Below are 12,160 nucleotides of genomic sequence, written 5' to 3' on the forward strand. Positions count from 1 at the left end.
GTGTGTGTTATTAATGGTGAAACAGGTATAGGATTATGAAACAAAACATGGCTCTCTTTCTTTATTACCCTATCCCCATGAGTAACGGGATCCTTCATTTTGTTCACTTTTGAAGCTGGGGAAACTGAGGCACAGAGAAGCCAGGTGACCTACTAATGACTCCTAGCTGACAGGAAGCTCGGCCTGACTTCTCTGCCATGCTCCTTAGGACAATGGGTGCTATTCAGTCCACTTCTTGTGGTGGGAAGTCCACTTCTTTTCAATCATGGGGCTTGAACTTTGGGCCTGGGGCAGCTCCCCGAGCTCCTCAGCTCAAAGCTAGCATGCTACCACTTGCGTCACAGCACCACTTCCAGTTTTCTGGTGGTTTTTGGAGATAAGAGTTTCACAGGTGTTCCTGCCGGGCTGGCTATAAACCACGATCTTCATACCTCAGCCTCCATTGTACTTAGGATTATAGGCCTGAGCCACCGGCACCTGGCTTAAGTGTAATTCTGACCTTCTTTCTTTCTCTTTCTCTCTCAGGAACTGATTCAATGGGTGCTGGAGGAGGTGGCCCAGCATCCCCATATGGTTGGAACCAAGGTGGCCCTCTCATTCTGGAGGTAGACTGTGGGTCAGGCTCTGTCTTGCTCACTCTGTTGTACCAGCTCCATGAGGTAATTCCCTCTGTGCCCTGACTACACTGTGACAGTAATCCATTATCCAACTAGCCTTACTGGACTCAGTACTGTGTTCAATGCTCTTTTCTAGCAAAAATTTCTGGTTAAAATTATGATACATAGTTACAGAATGAAAATGTAATGCCATCTTAAGAAAGTCATTTAGGGTTCTGGGAATGTGGCTTCATGGTATGGTGATTGCCTAGCATGCATGAAACCCTGGGTTCAATTCCTCAGTACCACATAAATTGAAAAGGAAACACTGGAAGTGGTCCTGTGCCTCAAATGGTGGATGGTTAGCCTTGAGGGGAAAAAAAAAAAAAAGCTCAGGAATAATTCCCAAGCGCTGAGTTTTAGCTCCAGGACTGCCAAAACAACAACAGCAACAACAACAACAACAGTCTAAGTGAGATTTGGAAACTCTTTGGGCAAGTCATCGCACCAAAAGGGCAGAGGCTAATTAATAGTTGTGACAAAAGAGAAGGAATAACTCCAGATGGAAAGAAAAAATGATAGCAACTAAGGTATAGCAGAAACCGTTCTAGGAAACCATTTTTGGATATTGAAGAACTAGTTATCAACTAGGCTTATTCCTCATTGCCTTTAGCATTCAAAATCTCCTAGGCTAGTTCTTAATCTCTGTGTGATAAATGTATCTCCTTCTATGCTGTTCTTTCATACCTGATCTCCTTTGCTTTCTAAAAATCTGTCTTTCTATATTTCTCTGTGAACATTTTCTGATACTAAATACACCTACAAAGATGAAAGAGGATGCTAATGTAAGAGTCCCATAGCTCATGGGTCATTAATGTAACAAAATGGGAAAGGAGGACATATTTATTGCTAATTCAATCATTTTGACAAGCTTCAATGTCACATCATTTGGTTCAGATTTCCGTTCTTTGTCTACATAGTGACATTAAGTGCACATAAATGCAAATATGAGCCGGGTGTTGGTGGCTCATGCCTGTAATCCTAGCTACTCAGGAGGTTGAGACCAGAGGATTGTGGTTCAAAGCCAGCGGTCAGGAAAGTCCATGAAACACTTACCTTCAATTAACTCCAGAAACTCGGAAGTGGTGCTGTAGCTAAAGTGGTAGAGTGCTCAATTTGTGCTGAAGAGCTGAGAGACAATGCCCAGGATCAATATTCAATAATCACAACCAACAAAAAATTACAAATATGGCTTTAAGTTTCCCTCAAAGGAATGATGAAGTCAATAGTAATCTTCCCAAATGATTTAGTAGTGCACCTACTTTTGCTGAGTTATTTGTTATGGCTTCTTTGCTAAACATATTTTCTTCTTTAAAAATTGTCAAATAGTAACTTTATAATAAACTTCATCTAATATTTCTTGGTTCAAAAGAGAAGTACATACAGTTGATGTCACTTAGCTTTCTTACTGTCTTAGTTCAAAGCCAACCCAGGCAAGAGAGTCTGTCAACCCTTATCTGTAATTAAACACCAAAAAAGCCAGAAGTGGAGGTTTGGCTCAAGCAGCGGAGTACTAGCTTTGGGCCAGGTGGGAAAGAAAGACAACTGTTCAGGGACAGGGTCCAGTCTCTAAGTTCAAGCCCCAGAACCAGCACAAACTAAATAAACAAGGAAACAAAACAAACCCTGGGTATTTCTTTGGGACTCTCCTTAAAATAGTGGTGGTCCGAAAATAGGCTGCTTTTGCTGATCATACTCACTGGATCCTGCTTTTTTGGAATCCTTATTGCTATGGAAAACACAGGACTTGACTAAAGGAATTGATAACTGATTCCTGCAAAAAGAGACTCATCTCAGGAGTGAAACATCCATCCATAAGACACTTTAAAACCTCCATATCTTTGCTTCTTTGCAGTAGAACATTTTTAAAATAAAGTGACTTCCTTTTGTTCTATACTGGCCTTCAAATGACATATTGTTTCCTTTTGTAATACTCTCAACCAGAAGTTCACAGACAAGTTTTATATGAGTAAAAGACACACTCACAAAAGTCAAGGACAGAGTTTCCTTCCAGCCTAGGATCCTTTTCTTATGCAGTAAAAAGGAAAGCAATAGTTAACTTGAACTTTGTCATTTCTCCATGTTCACTTCCTCTCCTAGGATCAGTTTCCACATCCAGTAACAGTTACTTCCACTTACTTCCAGTAACAATCTATAGTGCTGCTCCAGAAAAAAATGAATGTTTTCTGGCTTCATTGAAATAGCACAAGGATACTTTTGGCCATGAGGTAACACGTGTTTCAGAGACAACTTAGTAAAGAGAAATGAAATTTAAATTGCTTACAAATACATTATCCATGAGAACATTTTGTTCAAACTTCCTATGTGCTCTGTAAATTAAGGTGAATTTTAAATGGGAAGAAGGTTCTCAGATCATTTTTGTGAGTCTATGTGCTGTACATTAATTTCCCAAGTATACATGAGTTAAGAGTAAGAGAAACAATAGCAATTATAGGAGAAAAAGAAGTTCTGTGTTTATGTATAAGTGTTCAATAAAATATAGAAGACTCAACAAATAAGAAAACATTGAAAAAATAAAGCCAAATCCAATATGTAGATTTATGGGAGTGATATAGAGAAAGCATTACTCCTAAGTGGAACATGAAGCATGAGGCCACTGCCTTTCTAAATCACGCTTGCTAATCAAGTAAATGTGCAAAAAGGAGAATGGAAGAATGATTCTGTTTCCAATGCAAGTCAGATATAGGAGAGTCGACGTAACTGGAAAAAAAGAATCCATCTTGAGAGAACAGGAATTATACTAGCAATGAACCTGGTGGCTAAGATCACATTTCTTTTTCTTTCCTTTTCTTATATTCTTTTTGTTGTTGTTGTTGTTGTTGTTTGTGGCACTTGAAATATAGGACAGGTTGCTGTCCCTCTGAAACACAGCTCAAGGCTAGGGCTCTTCCACTTGAGCCACAGTGCCACTTCTAATTTTCTAGTAATTATTGGAGAAAAGAGTCTCCAGGACTTTCCTACCCGTGCTGGCTTTAAACCCCAATCCTCAGATTTCACAACAACTTGGTTTATGATCACATTTCTAACAGTGTACACTCAGGATATGTAATGTATATGTTCGTCTATCTTTATATGAATTCTTGAGTTAAAAATCTGGGCTACAGGTTACACTTTACACTCACAAAAGTGTTTGAAGTTTAAAAGTTGATACTCCTGGAAAAATAAAACCTAAAAATGTAAAGGAGTCTGGGAAGTTCAATTTGCATCCAGCTTGGACAGTATAGGCTTTGAGACACTACCTATAATTAATCAGCCAAAAGCTGGAATACCAGTCATGAGCAACATTGCTGAATAACAGCTTTAGGTTTTTGCATACATACATACGAACATACACATACACACAGAGGCACTTATAGGTGCACACAAAAAGATACAAATGAAACAACTCTCAGAATATGTAGAAAAGTTAGAAAACAATAGAAAATAAGTCCTGTGTAAGATTAGAATCAAATGATAATTTTAAATATTAGAAAGCCTTCAAGTGAACTTTCCCCCAGAAGTTGAGAATATTACATAGGTAGGGACCAGAGATAGTAAGAGAGTCAAGTAATCATTATTATTATAGGATCCATGGTAGAATGAATCAGGGAACCCGGCAGGTGCATCTGAAAATGTTCATATCCTGTGTCAAATGTTAAAACATCTTTGAAAATAGTACATAAACAGTCTGAGCATTCAGTCTAGTGGATAAGATCATAGGAGAAGTTCAGAATTGCTAGTCTGTTTCTAGATTAAATAAACAAACTATGGCAGGGCAAAGTGCTACAAGCTTGGAATTCTAGCACTCAAACAGGAGATTAGAGAGTGGAATTACATAATGATACCTTCCCTGGACCAGGTAGAATAATTTTGTCTCAGTAGAACAAATCAAACAACAAAAAAGGAATACACAGTTGGAAGTTTGGGCTAATTTTGTCATTATGTTTTGAGAAGTCAAGTTTCCTATTGAATGCAACTCATATATATCCTCACTTGTGGTTTAAATGCTCTCTTCATTACAGAACATTCCTAGATGAAAAATAGCTCATGATTCCCATCCAAAAATTTGCAAAAGTAAGTAAGCCTCATTCTGTTGGATTCCAAATTAATGTTGAAGGATTACAAAAGCTTAAACCTGGAGAAATAACAAAGTTCGTCTAATGTAGGACTTTGTAGACCTTGTTAAATTAGAATTTAGATTTAAAATATATTTTTTGGTTTTGTTTGTAATTTCATATTCTATAGTATACTACAAAATTCTTTTTAAGTAGAGGGATTAATTGAAAAATTCACAAATGATTCTGGCATTCTATTTGTCTATATATTCTTTCAAGAGAGTTATAATTAGAACATAGTTAATAGATATTTCCCACAGTTCATGTATACTATGTTAATGTGAATAATCTAGACAGAGTTGCCAAAAAATGGATGACATTAATTTATACATTTAGAAAAACCAATTTTTTAAGGGTTTGGTTTAATATGGTATGAAGAGAGTAATTGTGTGACATCTTCTTTCTTCTCCCTATATGTAACACAGGAAGTCATTTCCTTATTTACGTGCCTCTGTATACATGGAGAAAAATGCTAGGTTTGGGGTTTGTTTTCAATTTTGTTTTTGTTTTATTGGTTCATCCTAGAGCTTGAACTCTTGGCCTGGACAGTGTCTCTGAGCCTGTTGATGCTCAAGTCTCATGCCCTACCACTTCAACCTCAGTGCCACTTGAGTCTTGCTTTTGTGGAGAATTTTTTTGGAGATAAGATTCTAAGAAACCTTCCTGCCTGGTTGGGCTTTGAACCATAATTTTTTTATCTTAGCATCCTGAATATCTATGATAGTTAAAAAAGTATAAATATAAATAATATTCTGATCTCAAGAATACTAGTGGAGGAAAAATGATGCAGCTCAATGTATTGTGGTGTTCTTTTCAGAACTAGGAGGGCGTCATATTAGCAGAGGTGTAGTATTTTTTCAAAATAGAGATAAGGTATTCATGATGTGAATTAAGGAATTTTAAGGTGCCCCTTAAAAGTTGGAAACTGTTGGGCTAGGATGACTTTATGGCATAAATCTTGGGATTGATGGTCATAGAAATAATAGCTTACTCTGATAAACAATAGCTTACTCTTGAAGAATTAATTATTACACATGCTTCATAGTTTTATCCTCTACCAGAATGTGGCTATTTTTCTGTTGACTTCTCAGTCTGTAACACCCCATTGGAAACAACATCTATTGCAAAATTATATAACATGCGAACAGGTACTGTTTGGAATCTCCCAGAAATGTTGAGAATTTAAAAATGAGTAGTTATTAGTCATAGGAATTTTGAAGAACGCATATATTCTGTCCTCTTAACAACTTACTTACTTTTAAAAGTTATGGGTTTCCATAGCATTAAACGGTTTTCTGTTTTAGAATGAGAAAATACTAAAGTTATTCTTTTTTGAAAAATTTGGCAAGTATATTGTGAAAATATTGTCTAGTTGGATAACATTCAAGTTGATGACCCCCTGATAAATAAGGGGTAATTAATTCAAATTAGATGCCAAATAGTATTGATTTTTAAAATATTATTACATAAAGAATATTATTTCCTGTGCCAATACAGTGAAATTATATTTTATGCAACTTATTTTTCAATTTTATTATCAAAGTGATGTACAGTGGGGTTACAGTAATTGTAAGGTATTAAATCATAACTTTTCAAATTTGTTAACCTTCTCTCATTTTCTCACAGTTTTCCTTCACTCCTTCATCCCTCACAAGTTGTAATGTGCATTTCCAATATATTGTCTTGTGAGTATTGCTATTGCATTGGTTTGCCTTTTGTCCTTTGTCTCACCATTATGCTTTTCCTCTTCCCTTCGCTAATTAAGGTAAATGTGTATACAATACAAAATGATATACCAGAAGGATAAACCATAGGAGGAAAACCCAAAGAAAACAGAAATCACATAGTTCATCAAAAACAACAACCACAAATGAAAAAATCTGGTTACATATCTTGGTATTAATTTTGCTTAGCATCAGCTAATATGGTTATATATATGCATAACAAAGCCACTGGAATATAATAGCTGCATGGATACTATATCATGAAAATAGCATGTTAACTTTTTGATGGTAATGGTGGAATTAAGATTGGTGAATTCGCGGTTCTGATAAAGGATTTTCAAGAGTTTTAAAGTTATGACAGGTAAATTTTAATTGTTCAAAATTTTAACAACTTAGCCTATTACGAAAATTTAAATTGCCTGGAAGAATAGTTTTCATGCAAAGAAATCCAAGGAGACTTAGTAGAGAGGGAGCAATGTGGATGAAGATGTCTCTTTTTCACACTAAACAAACAAACTTGTAAATCCTGTAGGGTCCCTTGGAATTTTCCTTACCCAGGAAATATATTTTCACTGTTTGACACAAGGTTGTATTGGAATTTAAATTCAAAGTACTTAAAAAAATAAGGCATCAAAATTTGTGAATTTACCTTTAATTACCAAAGAGTAATTCTCTGAAAAAGATAATTTGAATCAAAATATTTAGGGAGAAAGTGCCCTTCACAATGAAAGAAGGTGTTGGGATTACACATTTTTGTTTGTAACACTTTCCACAATGTCTTTGGATGTGAAGCAGTGAAACACAGAAAAAAATCTGATTGGATACTTCCAACCAATAATTTCACATTTCTATGTGGCTCACAAAAGTGATATCCTTATTAATATGAGATAGTGAAGACTTCTGTTATTACATATGCCAAAAAGTTCAGAAGAGAATTGAGCAAATGGAAAAGTTAATAAAAAAAATTTTCATAGAAGACTTAGCTAAGCATATTGTATTCAGCAGTGAAGGAATGCCAAAACTTTTTGATATAAATTGTGTTAGTATTTTTACTCCCTAAAGTGAGTTTACAGAGCCTATTTGGCTCACTACAATGCAGAACTGATTGAATGAAGACATGAAAATGAATTCAACGTCCAAATGAGGCAACTTAAAGAGTTTTAAAAGAGAAATAATGAAGATTTAACAGTGGTGGAGCCCATCTAGTCCTTCAGCTTCACTAGACATGAAGCCAAGAAGCTGTGATTAATTGGAACTCCGGCAAGAGCTAGGAGGAAGACATAGAAGTAGGACATAGAAGCATTGTCCTTTTGTAACAGACACTGTCTTCCAAGGTATGGGTCATTCAACTCTATTCTCCTCCATACATCTTGGTGAACAAATGCAAGACCAAGAGAAAAAAATCTATTGAAATAATTTTGCCTAGAATAACTTCACTGTTCCTGATATAGTATCTAAGGAGAACCTTAAAAGAGAAGATAAAAGTGCAGTATTTTTTGTTTCCTATCAGCATCTTGTTAGGAAAATATATTTTTGAGCTTAGACAATTCTGATTGAACCAACAAGTGATGGAGTACTTATTTTTGTGGTCACTTTATACACAAGAAGTCTTTTAAGGTAAAAGAAAAAAAATAGCCGAATATTTGTGATCACAGCTTCTAGGGCTGTATTCTGGAGACAAAGTTTTACATTAGATTTCTCCTCATTAACATAAATGTTGTTTCATGGCAACCAAATGCAAGAGGGATATTTAATGGACTCATTAAATATCAATGGCCAATTAAACAGCATGAAAGAAGAAAATGGCAAATAATATTTAATGAATTACTTTGCCAGAAGAAAGAAGGAAAAATATAATTCAAAATCAATTGACTTAAAAGTATGAAGAAAGAGTAGTGAAGAGATATTAGAGAAAATATAGAGTATTGTTTTCTCTCCAGTGGAGTAATGGGTTCATGATCTTGTTTCTTCCACTCTAACCTCACAAGCTACCAAGTGTGTCTCAGGACTGGATTATCCAGTTCAGACAGAAAACTCGTAGAAGAAAGATACTATTTGCAGCAGATGGAGGTGATTTATAATCTTAGACAATCTATCTAATTCTGTTCAAAATTCTCCCCTATCCCAAACTTCTCTCTTTGAACAGTTTTGTTTGCTTTTCCCAAGACTGCCCTTCATTAATTGATTAAAATTTTGAGAGGTCATATTAATACTCTCTGGAGATTGCTGTTTGGTTGTGATTTTTCTGTTTTTTGTTTCTTGTGTTTTTTAACTGAATTTTAAAAGGTTATGCAATTGTTTTACAATTAAATATATCCATCTAATTGTCCAATGCTCCTAGATCGGAGTCACTCCTTCCATCATTCTCAACCAACCCTTTCTTCAAGATTTATTTCCAATTTACCACTTCCTTTATCATATGTGTACATTGAATATTCTAGCTGTACTTGCCCCTTGTTCATTTTTCATTCATTCTATGTCTTTACTATAATTCCTCTCTGGTTTCAACTTCCTGATAGTCATTGTGTTAAACTGTCTATTAATACTTTGAATGGTTTATATGCATTCCATGGACTTTCAATCCTGCATATTCTTGAACTGATGTCAGCTTATATTTCCATAATTGATTCATCTGCAGCAACAATTTGCTGGAGACTGGAGAGGTGAATCACCTAAACAAGATTTTATTCTCATCCATTTGGAAGATTAATCTTTAGTCAAAAAGAAAGTTACAAAAATGGCTTAGAATGTATTCCTAACTACGAATTTTTATAAATGGCTTTGTACAATGGAGTGATTCTTTTATTTTACATGGAATAATATTTTCTACTGCCTATAAGTTTTGGAAAAAGAAGAAAATTAAAATTTATTCCAAAAGAGGAATATGATAAAAATAGAAGACAGATATTATGTTTGTCATATCTCTGATGAATACCCATATTCAAGACTTAAAGTCATATTTCTTACTATGTTAGATAGAGGGAAAACATAAAATAACATATGATAAGGCAACTATTTGTGACTTTTTAAAGTGTACCTTATTAAATGATGAAATTTATTAGCTCACGTTTGGGTTTGAAATTTAGGAGGCTAACCTATTTAACACATTTCTGGAAGGCCCTTACTGAAAAACACAAATTGTGGGTTGTACTATTTCTACACTTTAATGAATGGTTGAACGTGTTTGGCATTAGTGCTGTGTAAATAATTCAACTCTATTGTAACTTGCTCCCTACACTTAAAAATCTTGTAATGTCACTAAGTATCATCAACTTGTAAAATGTCATTTTGACGAATGTGATTTTAAAAAGTTTATTTGAAAAGGAATACACTTTCAGAAGATTAAATGTAGATTATCATTGGTTTGAGAGTGACATTTTTATACCACAGAACCATGTTGTACTGAAGTCCCAGTGTTTTGAAGCACTCCTTAGTGCTTCAAATATTTTTCTGAATTACATTTGACCTCTAAGTCAAGTTTTCCGGGCTTTGGTAGACCAATTATGGATCTATCCTTCAAGGAACTATTTTTTGGCCCACTTATGTTGGAATAAAATCTTTCATTAATCATAGGGGAGGGGTATTAAAAATAATCTTATGACACTTTGTGAACTTGTTCACTCATATGGGCTGGTCATCTATAAGTTGAATGTTTTAATTACAGTACTTTCTCTCAAATTTTTTTATTTCATTCTTCATTTTAAGTTGCCTTGCATTCCACAGTTGCTTACTGCTAATACCTGCATCTCAAGGAATTGGGACCCTGAAATATAGGAAATGAGAAATTGAGGTTGGTCTTCAATTACTATGTGCTGACATGTTGCATGGGCCTTGGTGAGAAGTCTTGCCCCTGTTATCTGATGATGCAGGTAACTGGGACCTGGGATCCTAGGACCCATGGGGACTGCAGAAGGATAATGTTTTTTTAGACATCTTAGCAAAATTTGGGTATAATCAATAGGAATGCTTCCGAAATATGGAGAAAAACAGTTTGGGACAAGACAGTTAAAACAATAAACAGAGCAGCAGAGTAAAATGCATTATAGATTAGAGGAAAACATTGTTTTTTACCATGTGGATTCAGAAGACCAAGAACAGTTAGAATGTATCACAAGTTTATACTAAAGACATTGCATTGATACTTTTTATATCTAATATATATTTTAAACCTAATTATTTATATTCCAATTCTATTTATTGGAATAAATAAATATCAATTTATTTGTCAAATTGTCAACTAATTCTAGTAAGTTTTACTGTGTGAAATATAAAATCAGCACATATAAATATAAAATATATAATTATATATAACATAATTAAAAGGCACAGGTTTGCATTGTTCTGTTGTAGTTACTGTATCAAAGGCAACTCTGTTTTAAAGTATTATTCCATTATCTCTACCTTAGTGTTTGATAGAGTTAGACCTAAAGATTTACCATTTGTAGATTTACAGCATGGAGGCAAGAGGAAACACTGTGATTAAAACAGTATCAATTTAATGCCTAATAACTAGGAGAAACATATGGACTTCTCCCGCAACTATGAAAATATTTGGTGATAAAAAGGCAGTAGTGTAAGTTCCTGCCTGGTTGGATGATAGACAGGCCAGGACATTAAGTAATCATGCATATGAACAATTTTTTCACCTTCTTGGCTTTAGCTACTTTTGAAATGGAAGGTATAATAAACAATTATATTTTGATAAAATACATTCTAGTCTGAACAGTTCTGTTTGAACTGTTCATCTCTCTATGATCCCTTGTAACCAAGATTAGTTTTGTTCTAGTAAGACAATCTATGCTGTCAGGGTAAGATATTCTGGTTGGTCTGTTCCCACATGGAAGAAGGGTAAAGGCTCAGGTAGACATTTGTGCCAGTAACACCTCATTTGGGAAAATATCAGCTGAAGAAGTTTAGAAGTAGCTCTTAAGCAATGCTTACTTTGAATCCATTAGGTCCACATAGCTAACACAGTTGAATAAATAAGTACTTGAAAAAGCCATCACCTTTGGACCTATCTATAAATAATTGAGAGTATGATCAAATTCCAAATAAAAAGACTTAAGATAGTCATTGACAAAAAAATTTGCAAATGTGAGCAATTGATTGATCAATATAATTTTTTCTACTATTCACAGAATTTTAGGGAAATAAGATCGATAGCATTGTTAGGAACAATACGGTTTCCTTGTTACAAGTAGGCACCCATAGATATAGGCTTGTATAAAGATTGCATCATTAACTACTTAAATTTAGAGGATACTACATGCTTCAGCAGCACTAATACTCAAATTACAATGCAGAGATTAACATGGCACTTGCACAAGGATAACATGAAAATTTGAGAAGTATTCCATATGTTTCATTCTTCAGATGCAAGAAATGAAAAACAGTTATTAAAACAAAATTACAACTGTAACAATACACGTAATTCATATAATTAAATTCAGTTTGACATCAGTGTATTAAATATTCACCTCAGAAAGGCGTTTACATAGGATAAACTTTACAAAACTTTTCAAATTAGACAACATTGTCATTTTATCCCAAAGCAAAATAATATTAAGACCTAGAAAAAAAGGAATCAAACTGTTTCTATATGGAATACAATCAGAAAGAACACATTAATGAACCTCAATATTATAAAATAATGTAGAATTCAAAG

At 34.4% G+C, this 12,160-nt stretch overlaps 1 pseudogene; it reads left to right on the forward strand.

Annotated features, from left to right (window-relative positions):
• Window positions 1-11,761: 11,761 nt before the first annotated feature.
• Window positions 11,762-11,858, forward strand: LOC122095837 (annotated as a pseudogene).
• The last annotated feature ends 302 nt before the right edge of the window (window positions 11,859-12,160 follow it).

Source organism: Dipodomys spectabilis, unplaced genomic scaffold, assembly GCF_019054845.1.
Source record: "Dipodomys spectabilis isolate Male_0828 unplaced genomic scaffold, ASM1905484v1 ptg000362l, whole genome shotgun sequence".
Taxonomy (NCBI): Eukaryota; Metazoa; Chordata; class Mammalia; order Rodentia; family Heteromyidae; genus Dipodomys; species Dipodomys spectabilis.